Raw genomic sequence first — 19,692 nt, forward strand, 5'->3', positions numbered from 1 at the left:
TGTAAGTACTGGTGAAGAAAAACAGTGTGGTAGAGTAGAATGAGAGAGTCAGGTAAATCGGAGTATGAATTCCATTTCTCTACCTTCCTATAGCAGTGATTTAGATAAAAAAAAAAAAATTATCTCCTGGATCTTCATCTTTAATATTGAATTGCTGATCTCTACAACATAGAATTGTGGTCCAGTTGTATGGGAACCTGTGAGTATAAAAAGTTCATCATCCAATGACAGCACATAACAGACTAATAATACATGACAACTATTTCTCTCATTCTTCCTTCCCAATCCAGAAATAATATAATGCCTCAGAGTTTTTCTGTATAATTATGCTCCATAGTATATGTTCTCACGTTTTGCTGTGATTTTATACAAAATCACCTGAGAACATTTTTTGAAATATACTTTTCTCAGAGTCTACCCTCAGAAATTTTGATTCAGGAGGTCTTGAAGTAGCGGAAACCTGCATTTTGTCAAGCCCTTCCTGTCACTTTAATAGCCCCTTGAAAATGTTAATGTTTGCCTTCCTTGATCTATATATGGTGCACTTCCTTTGTATTACCAAATAATTAACTGCATTATCCCCAATTACTGAAAATTCTTTTCTAAATTCATAGTTTTGCTTTGTTTCTTTCTGCTCATGCATTTATTAACACCTTTTCACCAGCTCTTGATTTTTTATTATTCTTGTCAAAATCATTCATGAACTTTTAGTTTCTGATGCCTTATACTAAGGTATTTATGGTCCTTATTTTTTAGCCAAGGAAACCAGATGAATCAATAGCAAGTGCTCATAATTTAGAAGAAAGAATTACAACTGAGATATATGAGACACTTCTTAAACATTCAAACCTACAGAGAAATTTTAAAATAAAGCATCTTCAAGCTGCTTTCCTAAAATTTTATGTTAGAGCTTAAGTGGTCTTGGGCATTCAACGTGGCTTAGAAGAAATGTCAACATGAAGGACATATTTGAATTTGGAACCAATCTCACAGAAAGTAGCAAATACAAAGATCAGCAAATCACAGACACACAAGAAAAGGAGTAGCCAAAGACTGATGATGTTTCTCCCATGGAAAGAGATTTTTTTTTAAGTGTAGTATCTTGTTGGATTGAGTTGATAAATTGTGATAAGATGCAAATGTAAAGTGCAATATATAAATTCAACTAATATAGATCCAGCAATAACTTGATTCATCCAAGAATATTTTGAGGCAAGTATTGATTAGTTAGTAGGATTTTAAACTTCATCTTTATTAGGTAATGGGCCAAAATTTGACAATGCTTGGTAATAGACCCTTTAGCACACATAAGAATGAAGATGATATATTAAATTAAAACTGACACTCCAGTTTGGGTTTTAAAAAGGATCAGATTATTGTCAGTATTAGATTAGTCTCTCTCCGCCCCTGTTGGCTCATTCCCTATTGGTTTTGTTTTTCCTTTTATCTTCCTTTCCTTTCTATCACACTTTTCTTTCCCTCAATCTCTCTCCCCATTCCCTCTCTCTCTCTCTGTGTGTTACAGAATTTTTGTAATGTCTACAACCATGAATTCATAACTATAAAAATAGAAATAAAACATAAGAACTTCCAGATGTACACTCTCACTCACTGAATTGAGATCTGGCTAATTAATAGTCTTTCTAAAAGAAATAAATACTTCTGCCGTATATAGAGAGAGCAAGATCAACAATGCAAAGAACCACTGGGGCATGTTTCTGACTCAAAAATCATTGTGAGAACATTTTAAATGGATGTTTTAACATATCCCTCTGCTACTATATGTTTTAACAGAACCCATTGCCCACTTCTACATCCTCTCAAAAATGAGAAATTGGTTGCACTGGCTATAGAAATAAGTCAAAGTGGTTTTCCATTTCCATTCCAAGTTTAGTTCCATTCAATGCGTGCTTTATTCACACACATTGATGCCCACTGTAGCAGAAGTATTGCTTACTCTGTAGTTCTTAACCCTCAGAGTAGAAATGAACATCAATATTCTTCTTGAAGCATTTGATGTTTGGTTCTGTGTGACTATATTTAAATTTTATACTTCCAAGTTGGATGTCTGCAATAGGAAGAAACTTTAGGATAGCCTAAAATGGTTATCCTAAAATTCCATATTCACACCTTCAAGTATGTGAACAATGAGAGAATGATAAAAATTTGTGAGATATCTGGACATTTGTGCTTTTGTGAGATTGAGGCACCTGGGTGGCTCAGTCGGTTAAGCGACTGCCTTCAGCTCAGGTCATGATCCTGGAGTCCCGGGATCGAGTCCCGCATCGGGCTCCCTGCTCCGCGGGGAGTCTGCTTCTCCCTCTGACCCTCCTCCCTCTCATGCTCTCTGTCTCTCATTCTCTCTCTCGCAAATAAATAAATAAAATCTTTAAAAAAAAAAAGAGTATCACATTAATAAAAGTGATAATCCCTTAGTAAGTGAGAGAGTGAGTGAGCGAGATCATTAATCAAAAATACAAGAAAATGTAGAGGCAAAGACGACTAGAAATCCCTCAGGCTCTAAAATATAAGATGATGTTATGAACAACAGTACCATTAAGTTTAACAACCTAGATGAAACCAATGAATTGCTTCAAAACACACTTTGTCTATCAAAATAAACCCAAATGGAAACAAAAAAATTAAATAACACATCTATTAAATAAATGTAATCAATACTTTAAAATGTCCCCAGTAACACAACTTTGGGTATCGATGGCTGCACATTTGAATTCTTCCAAATAGCACATTAGGAATAACATGAATCTTCACAAAATTTTTCAGAAAGTAGGAGAGAACACTTCCCAATTCATTTTATGAGACAAGCATCATCCTGACACTATCATGAGACAAATATTGCAGGAAAAGCAAATTATAAGTCCATACCACTCATAAACATAAATGCTAGAATCCTAAAACAAAACTAAATTGAAAAGGACAGTATAAGGGCACCTGGGTGGCTCAGTCAGTTAAACATCTGCCTTCAGCTCAGGTCATGATCCCAGGCTCCTGGGATCAAGCCCCAAGTCCTGGCTCCCTGCTCAGTGGGGAGTCTGCTTCTCCCTCTCCCTCTACCCCCCTCCCCTGCCTCATGACCTCTTTCCCTCTCTCAAATAAATAAATAAAATCTTTAAAAAGAAAGAAAAGGACAATACTTCTCACTGAATGAGGTTAAAAATTTTTATTGAAGAATAATTGACATACAATATATACTGGTTTCAGGTGTACAGCACAGTGATTTGGTATTTATACACACTATCAAATGGCTACCACGATAGGTATAGTTAGCATCTGTCACCTTACAAAGTTGTTACAATATTGTTGACTACATTCTCTATGTTATTCTCATATCTTATTTATTCTCATATTACGTTCTCATATCTTATTTATTCTATAATTGAAGATTGAGCCTCTTAATCCCCTTCACCTATTTTGTTCACTGCATAGCCCTCCCCTCTGACAACCATCAGTTTGTTGGGTTATGTGTCTGTTTCTTTTTGGTTTTGTTTGTTCCTTTGTTTTGTTTTTTTAGATTCCACATAAGTGAAATCAGGTGGTATTTGTCTTTCTCTGGCTAACTTATTTCACTTAGCATAAATCCTTCTAGGCTCATCCATGTTGTCACAAATGGCAAGATTCCATTATTTTTGATGGTTCAGTAATATATATCTATTTATTCATCTATCAGTGGACATTTAAGTTGCTTCCATATGTTGACTATTTTAAGTTCTGCTGAAATGAACATAGGGGTGCATATGTTTTTTTGAATTAGTGTTTTCGTTTCTTTAGATAAATACTCAGAAGTGGAATTACTGGATTGTATGGTAGTTATATTTTTAATTTCTTGCAGAACCTCCACATTATTTTCCATGGTGGCTGCACCCATTTACATTTCCACCAACAGTGTGTGAGGGTTCCCTTTTCTCTAAATCCTCACCAACACTTGTTATTCTTGTCTCTTTCAAACTAGCCATTCCTACAGGACAGGTGTGAGGTGATATCTCATTGTGGTTTTGATTTGCATTTCCCTGATGATAAGCCATGCTGAACATCTTTAATGTGCCTGTTGGCCATCTAAATGTCTTCTTTGGAAAAATGTCTGTTTAGGTCCTCTGCTGACTTTTTAATTGGATTTTTTTGGATAATTAGCTGTAGAGGTTCTTTGTATATTTCAGATGTTAACCCCTTATTGGATATATCATTTGCGAATATTTTCTCCCATTCAGTAGGTTGTTCTCATTGTGCTGATAGTTTCCTTCACCGTGCAAAAGCTTTTTAGTTTAGAGGTATGAAGAAAGTTCTTGAGTGATGGAGTGCTCTATGTCTTAATAAGGTTATTGAGTAGTTAACTAGATGTATTCATCTGTTAAAATTGATCAAACTATACACTTAAGATCTATGAATTTCACTCTATATAAATTACACCTCAATAAACTTAACATTTGGGGAAAGAAGAAATTAAGAAATTAAATCATCAGAATTGTGGGGCTGAGAGTTTTTTATTAGTAATATCCAAAATAAGTATTCATATTTATTATTATTAACTTAGTCTGGTTATATTTTAACTATGACAATGTACCTACTTATAACTCTCAAGTGTACCAATAAATTATCAAATAATTAGTCTTTAGGAGCATTGCATATGACCTATTACATATTTACAATATTTACCATGTAGTTTTGATATACTCCATCTTGAAATTAAAGAAAAAGATTAAGAAAAGAGGAAGAAAAAATAAGAAAGAAGTTGATAAAAATGAACAGTGTAAAGAAAGGTATGGTATAAGCCTTCATGGCCTCCTTTATTCATTCAGCACCAAACAATGATTATCTGTTACCATTAAACACATTGTTATACACTGGAGGTTTATAAGAGAAAATATAAAACATGAAGTGAGGAGTGATTTCTGATGTAATTTAATTCAGGAATAAGTTTTACATGTAAGAATTAAGTAACAGCAATGCAATGTATAATTATTTCTCAAAATTAGCGGTAGAGGTCATGAATATGTAGAGAAAGATGGAGAAACAATATTCACATACTGGTTTTGTTTTATTTTCCTGTTGTAGAGTCTGAGAATTTCAACTGAGCCCTTAGGCAGGGAATATTATAGTGGCAATACTTTTTCCTTCTGTCTCTATGAAGGTAGTGTCAGTCAGCGGGAACAAATCCCCGAGAGTGGTGTTGTGTGTTGAATGTGTGGACCCATAGATTAATGTATGCAGGAGAGTTGTATTTGGACTGCAGACAGAGGGTGTTTGTCAAATGGGTCCAAGATTGCATTTGGGGCACTTATACCATAAAAATCGATAAAGGGCAAGGCAACATATTTGACCCTAAATTGTTGATTTCTGTTGTTGTTGTTGAAATAGAAACACAGATGGTTACTAAACCTCCAGATGTTTCAAAAAATGCTAGGTTTGAGTGAGTTGACAATCTCGAGGTGGACAGGCAAAGAGACTTTCCAAGGCTTACCAACCCCCACAAACATAATCATATGTATACTGGGACTTCCATCTTTCTTCTCTTTGAATATCACTCTATCATGTTTTGTCTGTATTAAATGTAAATTAGGTAATTTGCTCTGTTGCCCTTCCTCATTGCCTTGAACATTTCATTCTTAAAACAAATGAAAATATGCTGTGATTGCAATGCATGAGAATATAACTAAGAAAATTGAAACTGAGCATTTTAATTGCTATTTAAAATCATTTGATATTTCATTTACCAGGAGAATTTTTCATATTGTCCTACATATGTGTTTATGGGATATCCAGATAAATGACATCTTCCATCATTATTTCGTTGCCACCCTCCAAGATCCCTATATTTTGAGAACTGAAAATGAAATATTCCTTTATATCCCACAAAAAATTAGCAGTTTATTTGCTGCAGCCAGTAATGTCCTATATAAATTTAGCTGATTTGCCAACTTATTTTTCTCATTTACAAAGAGAAAGCAAATGATTTTGTCCACATAAACAATTTCAAAAATTATGCCAAATGGGATGTTATAAATAAAAGTGTTTTACATATCTAAGAAAAAGAGGAAAAAATAAAATTCTTACTATAATTATAAATATCAACTATTCAGTTTATTTATAGTCATTTTGAAACAGGCATGCTGGAAGAACAGGAGTCAATCTAAAGTCAAGAATGAGGGCCCTGGAAGAGGAGTCTCTGCAAAGGACTCCAGAGTCCATGAAAGGACTTGACTCTAACACAGGTTACTTGGGTTCCCTTACTTTCTCCCTAGAACATGGACAGATTTATACTATTTAAATTTAAAATTAATGGCACCATTAAAAATGAAACATTTTGTATAACCTCAAGATGGAAACCAAATGAAATAGGAACCACTTTAGTTGAATTCAGGAAGCTGGGCTCAGAGCGTCTCCATCTGTCCTCTCATTTCCCTTCCAATATGGAATTTCCCAGATTCTGAAAAGGCTCTTGACATTAACCATCTCTATGATCCTTTCCATTGTAAACGTTCTATAAACAAAAATCCTCAAGCGTGTGTTGACTCAAATCCCTTGTTCTCAGAATCTGTTTCTTTTCTCCTACTTCTACAGACTGTAACTGACCTGACCTGTTTCTTTTCTCCTACTTCTACAGACTGTAACTGACCTGACATACTGCCCTCCTCACTTCATCGGTTCAAATTCTGATTGCTACATTTCTTTTCTTTTTTCCGAAGCATGACGGCACTTCTCTTTGGATAATCTTGATATGCCAACTCAACTAAAAAGTTCTAAGCCCCTTTCTTTCAAGTATCAACCAATTCCATTGTGCCATTCACCAGCTTTAAAACCTTTGTAGACACCTCTGCTTGGGGGAATCCAATACAAACAAATCCACCAAGTATTAATCTGTCTCCAAATTTTATTTGTAAGCTTATTGTCAAAAACTGCCCCATATTAGTTACTTTCATGATAAATACACACCCGTCATATTTTCAAACACGCTTTGCAAATTCCCATCTCCCGTATCTGTCTTTTATTTCTGTCTCTCCACATGAAGTATCTTACTGCACGTTTCTTACTTATGCAAATTCAAGATCTTTTTCTAGTCAAGATTCTTTTTTAAAAACAGTATTTTGAACATAAGCTCACTCAAATTAACTGAAGTAGCAAATGAAAGGTTTACTGTTGGTAGATGGTGATTTCACAAGTCCAAGGAACCAGGCACAAAATACATGCACATGAACCAGAAAGTCAGGAACCTACACCACGTTCCCCATTTCTCTCTTCTCTGCTTACCTCTAGGTACCTCCCCAAATCTCTTCACCTGTGGACAAGTTCCCTCCGCTTACTCATTTACACGTAGCCCAACAGGGCCATCCCAGTCACCTCTGCATGTTGAGTTTTTGCCTTTAAGCCAACACCTGTTCTGATTTGGTTTGGATGTTCTCTCTTCAAGGACCACAAAAATCCCCTATCTTCTATGGATTCTTGGTCTCTAAGCCATTTGTGCACACATTTACGGACTTCAAATAACTCCTAGGATTACTTGAGTGTGAACTATTTGGATTGGGGGATAGCAACCTTGTTCATGAACTGAAACTTAGATGCAAACTCCAAGAGTGCTCTCTATTCTATGGGTTAGTGGAAAGTGTTTAGACTCAAAGAGGAATTTTGTTCAGGCACAAGAGAGAAATTGTGTAATAGGGAGAATAAGTGGCTTTTAAAATTTGTTGACCAATCTTAAGACAAGCTATCACTGATGATCCTTCTCTTTGCTATATAACCTATTTAAATAATTTCTCATTAGATGCTTGGATCCAAATTCATCAGTAGTAACTTTAGAATTTGGTATAGGCAGACAAAATTATTTTGGACCCTGGACCTATAATGAAAAACAAACAAACTTTGTTTTATCATTCCAACTGTGGCTACTTACCTAAAGATTTACCTAAGCATATGTCAGTGAAAATTCTCAAAGGTGTGGAAACTAATTGGAAGAATGCCAGTGTAAAATGGGAATAACATAAGCTTTCTCCTGTGCTCAGATAAATCTAAATTGTAGAGATGTTTTCCTAATCCCTGTACTAATAAATGACATTGTCTTCATAGATTTATAATAATTTACATGGCAGGGAGCATTAGAGATAATTAAATATATTGTATCTATTTTATCTACATGCTGCAATTAATTTCTGCTTACTTGCATGTGTGTATCTCCACAGCAGTAGCATCTGCTTTTACTCATTCTCCCCTTGCACTTCCAGGATTCAACAAATATGGATTATCCAGTTCTAGACTGACATGCTTTTGAAGAGAATACATTTGCAGCTCTCGGAGTAATGCCTTGGGCTATATATAGAAAGGGGATTTTCTGACAAAAGAATACCACTGATATCTCTTACACAAATGTTAATATCAGTTTACCCTAACAAAACCTATAAATGGCTCCCAGAGGCATACCTTGCACTTATTTATGTGTTTCCATAATGAGAAAAAGAGAAAGAATGGCCCTACCAAGCAACAGGTACATTACAATTAAATGTATATCCATAAATATTTCCTCTTTTCTAAGTCCTGAAAAGTGGTGCATAGATCTACTGATTAGGAAGCCATTGGCCTGTGCTGTGGTCTGAATATTTGTGTCCCTCTGAAATTTATATGTTGAAATCCTAACTCCCAAGGTGATGGTATTAGACAGTGGGGTTTTGGGAGTTGATTTGATCATGAGAGTGAAGTCTTCATGATTGGGATTAATGCCCTTATAACAGAGACCTGGAGAGCTAATTTGCCCTCTCTGCCCAGTGGTATTACAGTGAAAAGGCAACCATCCTACAGGAAGTGGGCTCTTACTAGACACTAAATCTGCTGGCTCCATGATCTTGGACTTCCCAGCCTCCAGAAGTGTGAGAAATCAATGTTCGGTGTTTATAAGTCACTCAGTTTATAGTATTTTTGTTATAGCAGCCTTAATGGACCAAAATAACCTGGGATTTTTGAGAATTTGGATTTGATGGTCTAAGTACTGCTTTTGAACTTGTTGATGGTGAAAATTTTTAAATAGTAAAAGTAAGTTTTATGAGTTGTTTTTATGTCTGCTCAGCATCTAAAATAGGAGTAGTTGTCCTTTAATAATTATTTCTTAATTGATGAAATGAGTGAAGGCAAAGGGAAGTTAAGGAGACACTGACTTTATACAATTATTTTCAAACTCTGCTTCATAAGTACAATGGATGAAGCCATATTTTAAAAGGCACCTTCTGAGCAATCTACATCCTCATCATACATGACCTTTCTTTAAGTGTAGCACATCTTCTATTCCTCAGGCTTCTTGCCTTGATGGTTTTATTCTCTTTCTTAGTGTCCATTTTCTGTTTCCAAAATTGTGGTAGATATGGACACTAATTATAGCCCACAAACAATATCCTCTCTCTCCATCTCTTATGAGGCTCAGCAATTGCCTTAATCAAATTGGGAAGGGGGTAGACATTCAGAGAAGTCACCACTTCCTGTGGACATCTATATAGTTGTTTTAGGCCCAGCTTTTTTATTCTGCTAGGGAAATCTTTGTAAGTCTGCCTTTTGTCTTTACCAGTATAAAAGAATAATCAGAGCTGAACAGTAGTTAAGGTGATAAAAGCAAATTTTGTTTAGAAATATTGTAATAGGGGAAAAGAGACCTCAGTATAGAGCTGGTCTCAATTCCAAATACAAGATGGACACATGGGAAGTTATAGCCAAGGAGTAGGGTGGGGTTTGATGTATGGAAAATTATTAAGAGGAAACATTAGGGATTAGAGGGGATTCTGGCTAAACCCATCTAACAGGATTTTTACTGAAGGCAGGCCAGGGTGATCAGACCTGGGGAATGGTGGAGGATGAGGAAACCAATCAGATATCAGGAGTGATCAGATATCAAGGAACTGGCCATTCATTAATCTGCTAGGTAATTAATTACTATAATCAAACAAATGTTTATAAGCAACTATTGTATTTATTTCTTAATTATTTAATGACATTTTATTGGGCAGCTACTATCTGCCAAGCATATTTCTAGATGTGAGGTATATAGCAATAAACAGAACACAGGTTGTACCTTGATGGATTTGACTTTCTAGTTGGAAAGGAGCAAAGTATAAACACAGCAAGTAGGTATAATACACAGTATTTGGATGAAGTTAGATTCCATAGAGAAAAAAAGGAAACAGGGAAAGAGGATAGAAAATCTGAGTTGATGAGGGTGTTACAGTATTAGATGGGGTGGCAAGGGTCTCACTGAGAAGGCAACATTTGTATAAAGACTTAATGGGGACAAGAGATGGCATTGGGTTTACCTAGGGAAATGCATTTCAGGAAGGGAGAGAAGCAGCGGGAAGGTCTTCACATGTGGGTTGCTGACACATTTGAAGAACAGCAATATAGCAGTCTGACTGGGGCAGTGAGAGTTAACACTAGGCTTGCAGGAAATGATTGCAAATCAGTATTGGGGAAAGGGACAAATTAGGTAAGTTCTTAAGGAATTTCTTTAGCTTTTATTCTAGGAAAATTCAAAAATATTGGAAGGTTTTAACTAGCTATGTCTCATGAACTAACTTAGGTTTTGCAGATAAAACAATGTCTACTACTCTGTGGAGATTAGATTAAAAGGGGCCAAAGGCAGAATCAGGGCAACTGAGGAGATCCTTGACAATAAACCAGGTGAGAGATCGATGGTGGGCTTGGAACAGAGTGATAGCAGGTAGAGATGAGAGTAAGTGGTTGGATTGTGGACATATTTTGATGGTAGAAGCTAAATTTTTTGCTAACGAATTACATGCCAATAGATGGGTTTGAGAGACATAGAAGAGTCAAGAATGACCCTAAAAATTTTGACCTGCACAAGTGGGTGATAGGAGATGCCATTTACTGAGGTGAAAGACAAATTAGGAACAGCAATTTTGGGGAGTTGGTAATCGGGAGCTCAGATTATAACACGTTAACTTTGAATGCCAATTTAATATTGAATAGAGGTGTAAAGTGGTTAATTGAACAGAAGAAGGAAAAACAACTCTGGAGTTTACGGGACATATGTAGGCAGAGATGTCAATTTGGAAGTCAGCCCGATATAGAGGTCCATAAAGACATAATTCAGAGAAGCAGTGTGGAATGGAAGGAGCTGAGGCCCTAAAGTGCTCCAGTACTTAATGCTTGAGGGGAATGAGCAGGACCATGCCAAGGAGACAGACAAAGAAGGAAAAGCCAGAGAGATGCCAGGTTAATATGGTCTCCTTGGAGCTAGCCGAGAACTGTGGATTCACTCAGGAGAGAATGAACAGCTCTAACACAGGCAGCTGATAAGGAACAGGAGGACATAGTACTGAACTTTGGATTTAGCAACGTAGAAGTTTATGCTGACCTTGATAAGAGAAGTTGGTGGAAGGGTGGTAGTCACCGCCCAATGGGAGGTGGTCCAATGGCGAACAGAGGGGAAGAATTAGAAATAATGTGTATTGAAAATTTTTTAAAGAATTTTATTTTAAAAAGAAGAATGAGGGGGCGCCTGGGTGGCTCAGTTGGTTAAGCGACTGCCTTCAGCTCAGGTCATGATCCTGGAGTCCCTGGATCGAGTCCCGCATCGGGCTCCCTGCTCGGCAGGGAGTCTGCTTCTCCCTCTGACCCTAACCCCTCTCATGTGCTCTCTCTCATTCTCTGTCTTAAATAAATAAATAAAATCTTTAAAAAAATAAAAAATAAAAAGAAGAATGAGGTAGTGGCTGGAAGCACAAATGGGATTACTAGAGGGCCAGGAATTGTGTTATGTTCGGGAAATATGAGAGGTATGAAGTGCAGGCCTATTCTTATTGAACACAGGGCTTTAACACCTAGTTCCAGTCCAGGAGAAAGTTAGCATCTCTTTGTTTAGATAATGATGTCATCTGTTAAACAATTGAGTAAGAACATCCACTAGCCTGTGTCCAAAATGAGTGGCACAATGGGAAATTGGAGAACAGTGGTCTGAGTCACTTCCAGAGACTTACTGGAAGACTTCTTGAAGCAGGAGCTAAGCGCTGACATCTCAGCCCATGAGAACAAATGGAGAAAATTGTTGTACTGGTGTTTTTATTCTCAAAATTATCATAAGACATTGAAATTTGTATCACTTTGACAAATCCTAGAAGACAGTGACCATTTCTCTTGCTCTCAACTGTTCTTGCAAATTGCCCAATGCGTTCACCCGGGCCCAGCATATGTCACTCCCGGAGACAGATTGCAGACATGGCAGCCACCGGCACTGAACACTGTCGCGCCAAGCCAGTTCCTAATGAGGAGAATCCAGCTCTGCCTGGTGAGCCAGGCCTAGAATCACAGACGAAACCAGCACTTGAAGTAAATCTCAGAGTCATTAGCTCTTCTCCTTACCCCAATGTGAGTGAAAGAATTTCTGATAAACCAACTTCACAGACATTATATTAAGTCATTTGACCAGTTTAAGAGCAATCCTTCTACTTTGTCCAATTCTTACTTTAGCTGAAGAGCTGCTTCCAAGAGACTGACAGGGGGAATTAATTTCTTGTCACCAGACACTCCACCCATTAGAAAACACACTGCTGCTTGGATTTGCTGGCTGTTGGGATCATTTATTGTGGGAGAACCTGAGATTAAGATGTGAATTGTCACATATGATGATTTTAAAAAAGCTCACCAGCTGGCCTCTGCACAGGTGGAATATTACGTGTGCAGGTGTCTGATTTGAGTGGAATTGGTTAACTAACTCATCTCCATTTACTCCCTCCCAGGGATATTGTCTTAAAGCTGGAAATGACCATCATGCACATGATTTCTGAAGAGTCCCGTAATCTACTTGGTTAAGTCTTACTGTGCCTAGCATCCTAGTTCTGCCACAGTTGGGTGTGGATGGATTAACTCCACTGAGGTGAAAATCAGAAGGGACTCAAACCCGGTGGCATTTACTGAGTAGCAATGATGGAATCCTGCAAAGAAATTCGTAGGGCAGATTTCGTGCCCTCAGTTAATTACTTGGTTGGAAACAACACTAACATAAAATCAGCATACAGTCTACGGGAGTGTATAAGGTGATAGGAGTCGCAGCATACAGATTTCTGTCACACTTGAGTTGACATAGTGGGAACCACAAGTCAAAACTACTGGGATAGTAACTCCAAACTTGTGATGAGGGATCAAATTAATTATGAGGGGCCACCTGCTAGTAGTGTAGCTACCTTTAGGAACACTATCTAGGAAGAGGAATATTTTCAGATGAGGAATCTGCTTCATGAAAGACTTTTCTCGTTTACTTATCTTCTTTGCAATATTTAAGTTTTAGAAACAACAGCAGAACAGAACAAACAGGAATTTTAGCAACATATTTCTGAGACAAAAGAAGGTCGACAGTCCTTTATTTCAACTAAATTCCCAATTGAATTAACTCTTTAAAAGAAAGATCTTATTTAAAAAATAAATAAATAAATAAATAAAAGACCTTATTCTACGCTTCCTGGGGCAGTGGTTGAATACTCGTTCTGTTATTTTAGTTCTTACAAGGCTTGGATTGTTGGACCATAGCTACCTCCCAGGATGCCAGTAACCACCTGTATAAAGGAGCTTCCAGTCTTTTGGGCACTTACATGAGAGAAGTGAAACAATCATCCACAGAGCGGCATGGAGAGACTGGTGCTGTGAATTCTCAGGGCAACCTGATTTTCCTTTCTATTACTGATGGAGAAATACTGAAAACAATACAATTACTTAAAACTTAGATGGTTTAGGGGTGCCTGCGTAGCGCAGTTGGTTAAGTGATTGCCTTCGGCTTGGGTCATGATCTCAGGGTCCTGGGATTGAGCCCCACATCGGGCTCCCTGCTCCGCGGGAAGCCTGCTTCTCCCTCTCCCACTCCCCTGCTTGTGTTCCCTCTCTCGCTGTCTCTCTCTGTCAAATAAATAAAATCTTTAAAAAAAAATAAAACTTAGACGGTTTAATTTCTGGTGACAGTTGTGATCTAATTACTCCCCTTCACAAAATAGTAAATTTGGTCTTGTTAACCTCATTTTATAAAAGGAAAACAGTAGCTGAATGATTAAGAAATATTTTGGATGCCTAGAGAAGAAATTAATTTGTAAGTGATAATTGTTCTTTCTGCCTTAGTTTCTGTCTTTAATGAACAAGAAAAATAAGATAACTATTCAAGAATATTGGATACCTCAGGGACCTTCCATCCTCCTGGCTTTTTGTGTGATTAATGCCCCACAAACTCCTTTTTTTGGACGATGGTGAGTCCTCTGGCAAAATACCTATAGTGAGGCTGCCTCTAGGCTGCCACAACATTTAAGTAATATTTATGGCCTATTTCTTGATGGAGGGTCTCTTCGTCAAGGTAAGAAAAACAAGAGTTATATTAAGATATAAAACAGAAATATCTGAGGGTTTCCTCTAAACTGCAAATCATTATCACGTATCTTTTCCTTGTCACGCAATTCACATGAAGAAAAACTCTCCTCTCTTTTTGACTCTTACAACCTGGTACTTGTATTTCTAACATTTCTATTGTATACATGAGGTAAGGTCTCATTTGATGACTTTTTAAAAAATTAAGGCAATACAGTTTCTGAGCACTAGGCATATGTAATCTAAACAAGACAGCACTGGTGTGAAGAAAGGGAGAGAGACACAGAGACCAAGAGACAGAGAAGGAAGGGATGAAGGAAGGAAGGATGGAAAGAAGAAAGAAAGAAAGAAAGAAAGAAAGAAAGAAAGAAAGAAAGAAAGAAAGAAAGGAAGAAGGAAGGAAGGAAGGAAGGAAGAAAGAAAGAAAAGAAAGAAAGAAAGAAAGGAGGAAAGGGAAGGAAGGAAGAAAAAAGGGAAGAAGAAAGGGAGAGCAAAGTAAAGAAAAAGAAGAAAAGAGAAAAATTAAAAAAAAAAGAATAAAACTAAGAGAAAGACAAAGAGAAAGAATTGTCAAGTTCAAAGAAAAGGCAAGCCCAAAGCCTGATTGATTTGATCTATAAAGCTAAGATCACTCTCAGATATAGACAATGTATTATTTATATAGACAGTGAAAAGAATAAGCCAAATGTGCTACTTCTGGTCCTTGTCCCATACCCCACAAAAGACCACATGAAACAAAAGTTTACTGCCACACGGATTGTAGGCTATGCCCATGAATTGAGAAGCCAAATCTAGAATGTAGCTAAGTGGTTTTAAATTTTGTAGCTCTGGTATTAGGGGAGTGCAGTAGAAAGAACCCCAGAGGTGATAAGAAACATGTCTCATGACAGCCTCCAAGGAAAGTTAGGATGGTAAGGGGGAGGGGATGTTTTAACAGCTCCTTGCAGCCCACCATCCTCTGCTGCACATGAGTTCTCCCCAGACTCCAATAAACCATGGTTCAAGCCTTCGCCTACAAGGACACAGGCGAAGTCACTAGGATGCCACACATTGTTCTACAAGAATCAGGATTGTGAAAAAGCTTACTTTGGTGATTGAAAGTCTGTAGACTGAGAGTAAAGATCTATTATCCCTGTATCTTTCAGCTTCCATTCATTCAATAAAAAAATTATTGAATAAACTTTAAAGATTTTATTTTTTTCATCTAAGAGAGAGAGTGAGGGAGAGCCCAGGCAGGGGAGGGAGGGAGTGGAGGGAGAGGGAGAAGCAGACTTCCCGCCAAGCAGGAAGCCTGACTTGGGGCTTGATCCTCGGAGCCAGAGACCATGACCTGAGCCGAAGGCAGATACTTAACTGACTAAGCCACCCAGGTGCCCCATATAACTTACTGAACATATACTTTCTGCCAGGTATGGGGCTTGATACTGGAAAAACGAAAGTGAGCAAGGTATGTTACCCTTCCTCAAGAAGATAGTGATGAGCAAGATGGCCTTGAAACTGTATCTAATAATGCCATGACAGAATTGTGTCTTGGGACCAGAGGCCCAGTACAAGTCAGTTACTTCATGGGAGAAAGGTTCATGACCAACGCAACACATGCTATATAAATTTTGAAAGGTGAATATTGTACTCTAGTTCGGAAAGGGAACTAAGAACGAAACCTCAGACAAAGGTTACCAGTAGGGGGGAAAAAAGACACATTGGTATAAATCAAAGAATTTTGAGTAGTTCAATGTGACTGAAATTTCAAATGTTTGACAGGGAGGGACAGTATGGACAGAGACAACAGGGGGGGCTGGGCAAAGAAGCATAGAGCTGGTGTGCAGTCATCATAATCCTTGTATGCCAATGCTTTTTAGGCTTTTATTGGCAAGGCTTTAAGGCATTCTGAAAGATACTGAATGGAGGGCTGACAATGGCATAGTTTGCATATCATTGGTGGGGAGAATGGTTCAGAGAAGCATACCCCAGGGGTCCAAAGGTAGATTAGGAAATTGTCAATGTAGCCAAAATGGAAATTCTGGGAAATCCGGTTTTTTTTTAAAGATTTTTTTTTTTTTTTGAGAGAGAGAATGAGAGAGAGAGAGCATGAGAGGGGGGAGGGTCAGAGGGAGAAGCAGACTCCCTGCCGAGCAGGGAGCCCGATGCGGGACTCAATCCTGGGACTCCAGGATCATGACCTGAGCCGAAGGCAATTGCTTAACCAACTGAGCCACCCAGGCACCCGGGAAATCTGGTTTTAAAAGAGAGGGCCAGCAAACTCAATATACACCTCCGAAGGGATCAGGTTGGAGAACATTGTTAATTCACATGGAGAAAAACACTCTTCTCTTTTTGACTCCTACAGCTTGGGACTTGTTTTAATAAAACTGCTATTGAAATTAACAATTTAATTTACTTCTCCATTTATGAGATAAGTGCTCATGTAATATAGTGCCATGGTGACACTCGTTTACTTTGGATTTAATTTACATTGACGGCCTATTTGCCTGTTTTTACGGGAACTGAATTAGGTTGTCCATGTATAACACACAGTAAGTTTAATGAGGTTCAGACCCGTCTCCCAAAGCTACCACTATGTAAAAAGTGTTTCACTTGGGAAATTAGAATCTCTGTTGCCACCTTCATTAATCTGCAGAGGGGAATTTGCTGTCTTTTGTATTACATATCTATAACAAGTGGAAACAGGATGATAAATAGTGATCTATCAGTTCCCAAAACAATTTATACTAAATCATTTATGATTGCTTCCCACGTGTAGTCACTTCACATGGAAGTACAAAGCAAATGCCTATGCACATTAGAGTCCTCGGGGTCTTTTCTACAAATACAAAGACTTTTTGGTAACTAACACATAAACAGACGTGGAGAGATAAATCCTGTAAAGTCAAGGAAAACACTTCTGCACAGTTAATTACTTGATAAAGAGAAAGCAAGCATGACCCGCAAATCTAATAAAGGAAGGTTTTTTATTAATGCTCCTGATCCTTCTATCACTTTATACATTTTAAGTCGCTCTCATATACTTTATCCTGGGGGAATCTCATGAAGGCCTTATAAGAAAGCTCAGCCAAGCCATCTCTGAGAGGTTAAGAAATTTGTCTAAGCACAGTGCCTAAAGGAATGTGCTCTGTTGCAGTCTCTCCATGTGGATGTGTAATTGAAGAACTACACTATGAAAAAAGCATAAGTGGCTATTCTCTTACACAGAACTGGAAGTCTAATTATAAAGAATTATACTCCACTAAAAAGGAAAAATCCCGTGGCATCTAGGTATATGAGACAGTGAGCTCTTCTTTGAACCCAGGCATATCCTACAAGCAAATGGTCTCACTTAACGCAATCCAGCAGGAGACAAATGATTAATCATGGTTGTTTGTCTGCAAGAAGGGTCTAGGAGGCAACTAAGAAAGCTGGAAGCAAGAGGCTGAAGGCAATTGGTGAAATAAGATTTGTTTGCATTTCTCTTACCCCATCTGTATTTGCCCCCGAGCTGTAGGAGGGAAAGTTTCTTCTTTGGCTGAAGTCTCTCCCATTTTATATTTTTCACAGCAGGACCAGGCTAAGGGCCATTTCAGGCAAAATGCTCATTCACATCAAAATGAGACAATCTTTACATGCCCAATATTTAGCAAACCCAGTGCCAGATATTTTGCATGATCTGATTTATGACTCCTTTTAAAAAATGTTTTTGGCCCCGTTTTTAGGTACAAAAATGGAGATTTTTGTCAGTGACTGCTGGATGTCCAAATTCACATGCTATGAACTTCAGAAGAGAAGAGAACGGGATTCACCTTCAGACATAGAGCCCCCAAGTCTGCTATTTTTCCAGGAATGTGTCCTTCACCCCCAGTGAAGGAAGGTGGGCATATTTGTAATGGTGAAATGTCAAGAATTAATAAGATACAGGGCTAGTTTTAGTGGGACTGAATCTCCATTTTTGTAACCAGTGATGGTTAAAATCTGTTTGCACCGATTTGGCTGGAAAGGCTAGGATGGGTGTTGGCACCCACGGGGACTTTGGTATCCTGCCTGCATGCTTCAGACTGTGGTTTGCCGCTAATTGTGTTCACACAGGGAAGAAGAGCTTTCTGAGCCAATGGAAATCACACGCCACTTCTTTACATACTAGATGCGAGCTGGGATATTCCCCAGTTCTTGTCTCACAGCCACTGTCTTAGTGTCAATATCAAAAATAGGTACCAAAAATCTCCAAAGCCCAAATATTTAACTTTGTTTCAGAACTTTCAAAAAATTATATTCTCAGCTTGAATATTTTGTTGGTTCTATGGGTATTCTCTACCAGTTTATAGTCTGACTTTCCACTTTTTACAAGTTTTTGTTTTTAAGGCAGTTGTCACAATCTTTGTTTTTCCTTCTTATTTATTTAATTGATTGATTAACTTTTTATTCCAGTACAGTTAACATATAGTATTATATTAGTTTCAGGTGTACAATATAGCGATTCAATGATTCTATACATTACTCTGTGCTCATCATGGTAAGTGCGCTCTTAATCCCCATCACCTATTTCACCCATCCCCCCACCCACCTGCCCTCTTGTAACCAGCAGTTTGTTCTCTGTATTTAAGAGTCTGAGTCTTTTTTGGTTTTGGGGTTTTTTGTTTTATGGGGGTTTTTTTTGGTCTCATTTTTTCTTTGTTTGCTCGTTTGTTTTGTTTCTTAAATTCTACATATGGGCCTTTCTCTGTCTGACTTATTTTACTTAGCATAATACCCTCTAGGTTCATCCATGTTGTTGCAAATGGCAAGATCTCATTCTTTTTCATGGCTGAGTAATATTTCATTGTATAGATATATACAACATCTTCTTTATCCATTCATCTATTGATGGACACTTGGGTTTCTTTCATAATATGGTTAGTGTAAATAATGCTGCAATAAATACAGGCATGCATATATCTTTTTGAATTAGAGTTCATTTTTTTGAGTGGATACCCAGTAGTGGAATTACTGGATCATACAGTAATCCTAGTTTTAATTTTTTGAGGAATTTTCATACTGTTTTCTACAGTTGCTGTACAAGTCTGCATTCCCACCAACAGTGCACAAGGATTCCTTTTTCTCCACATCCTCACCAATGCTTATTTCTTATCTTTCTGATCTTGGCCATTCTTACAGGTGTGAGGTACATCTTATTGTTGTTTTGATTGGCAGTTTCCTGATGATGAGTGATGTTGAACATCTTTTTATGTGTCCATTAGCCATTTGTATGTCTTTTTTCGAAAAATGTCTATTCAGGTCCTCTGCCCACTTTTAATCAGATTATTTATTTATTTATTTATTTTTTCGGTGTTGACTTGTATGAGTTCTTTTTATATTTTG

This window comes from Leptonychotes weddellii, chromosome 3 (genome assembly GCF_054177405.1).
Source record: "Leptonychotes weddellii isolate Sample4059 chromosome 3, ASM5417740v2, whole genome shotgun sequence".
In the NCBI taxonomy this organism is placed as follows: Eukaryota; Metazoa; Chordata; class Mammalia; order Carnivora; family Phocidae; genus Leptonychotes; species Leptonychotes weddellii.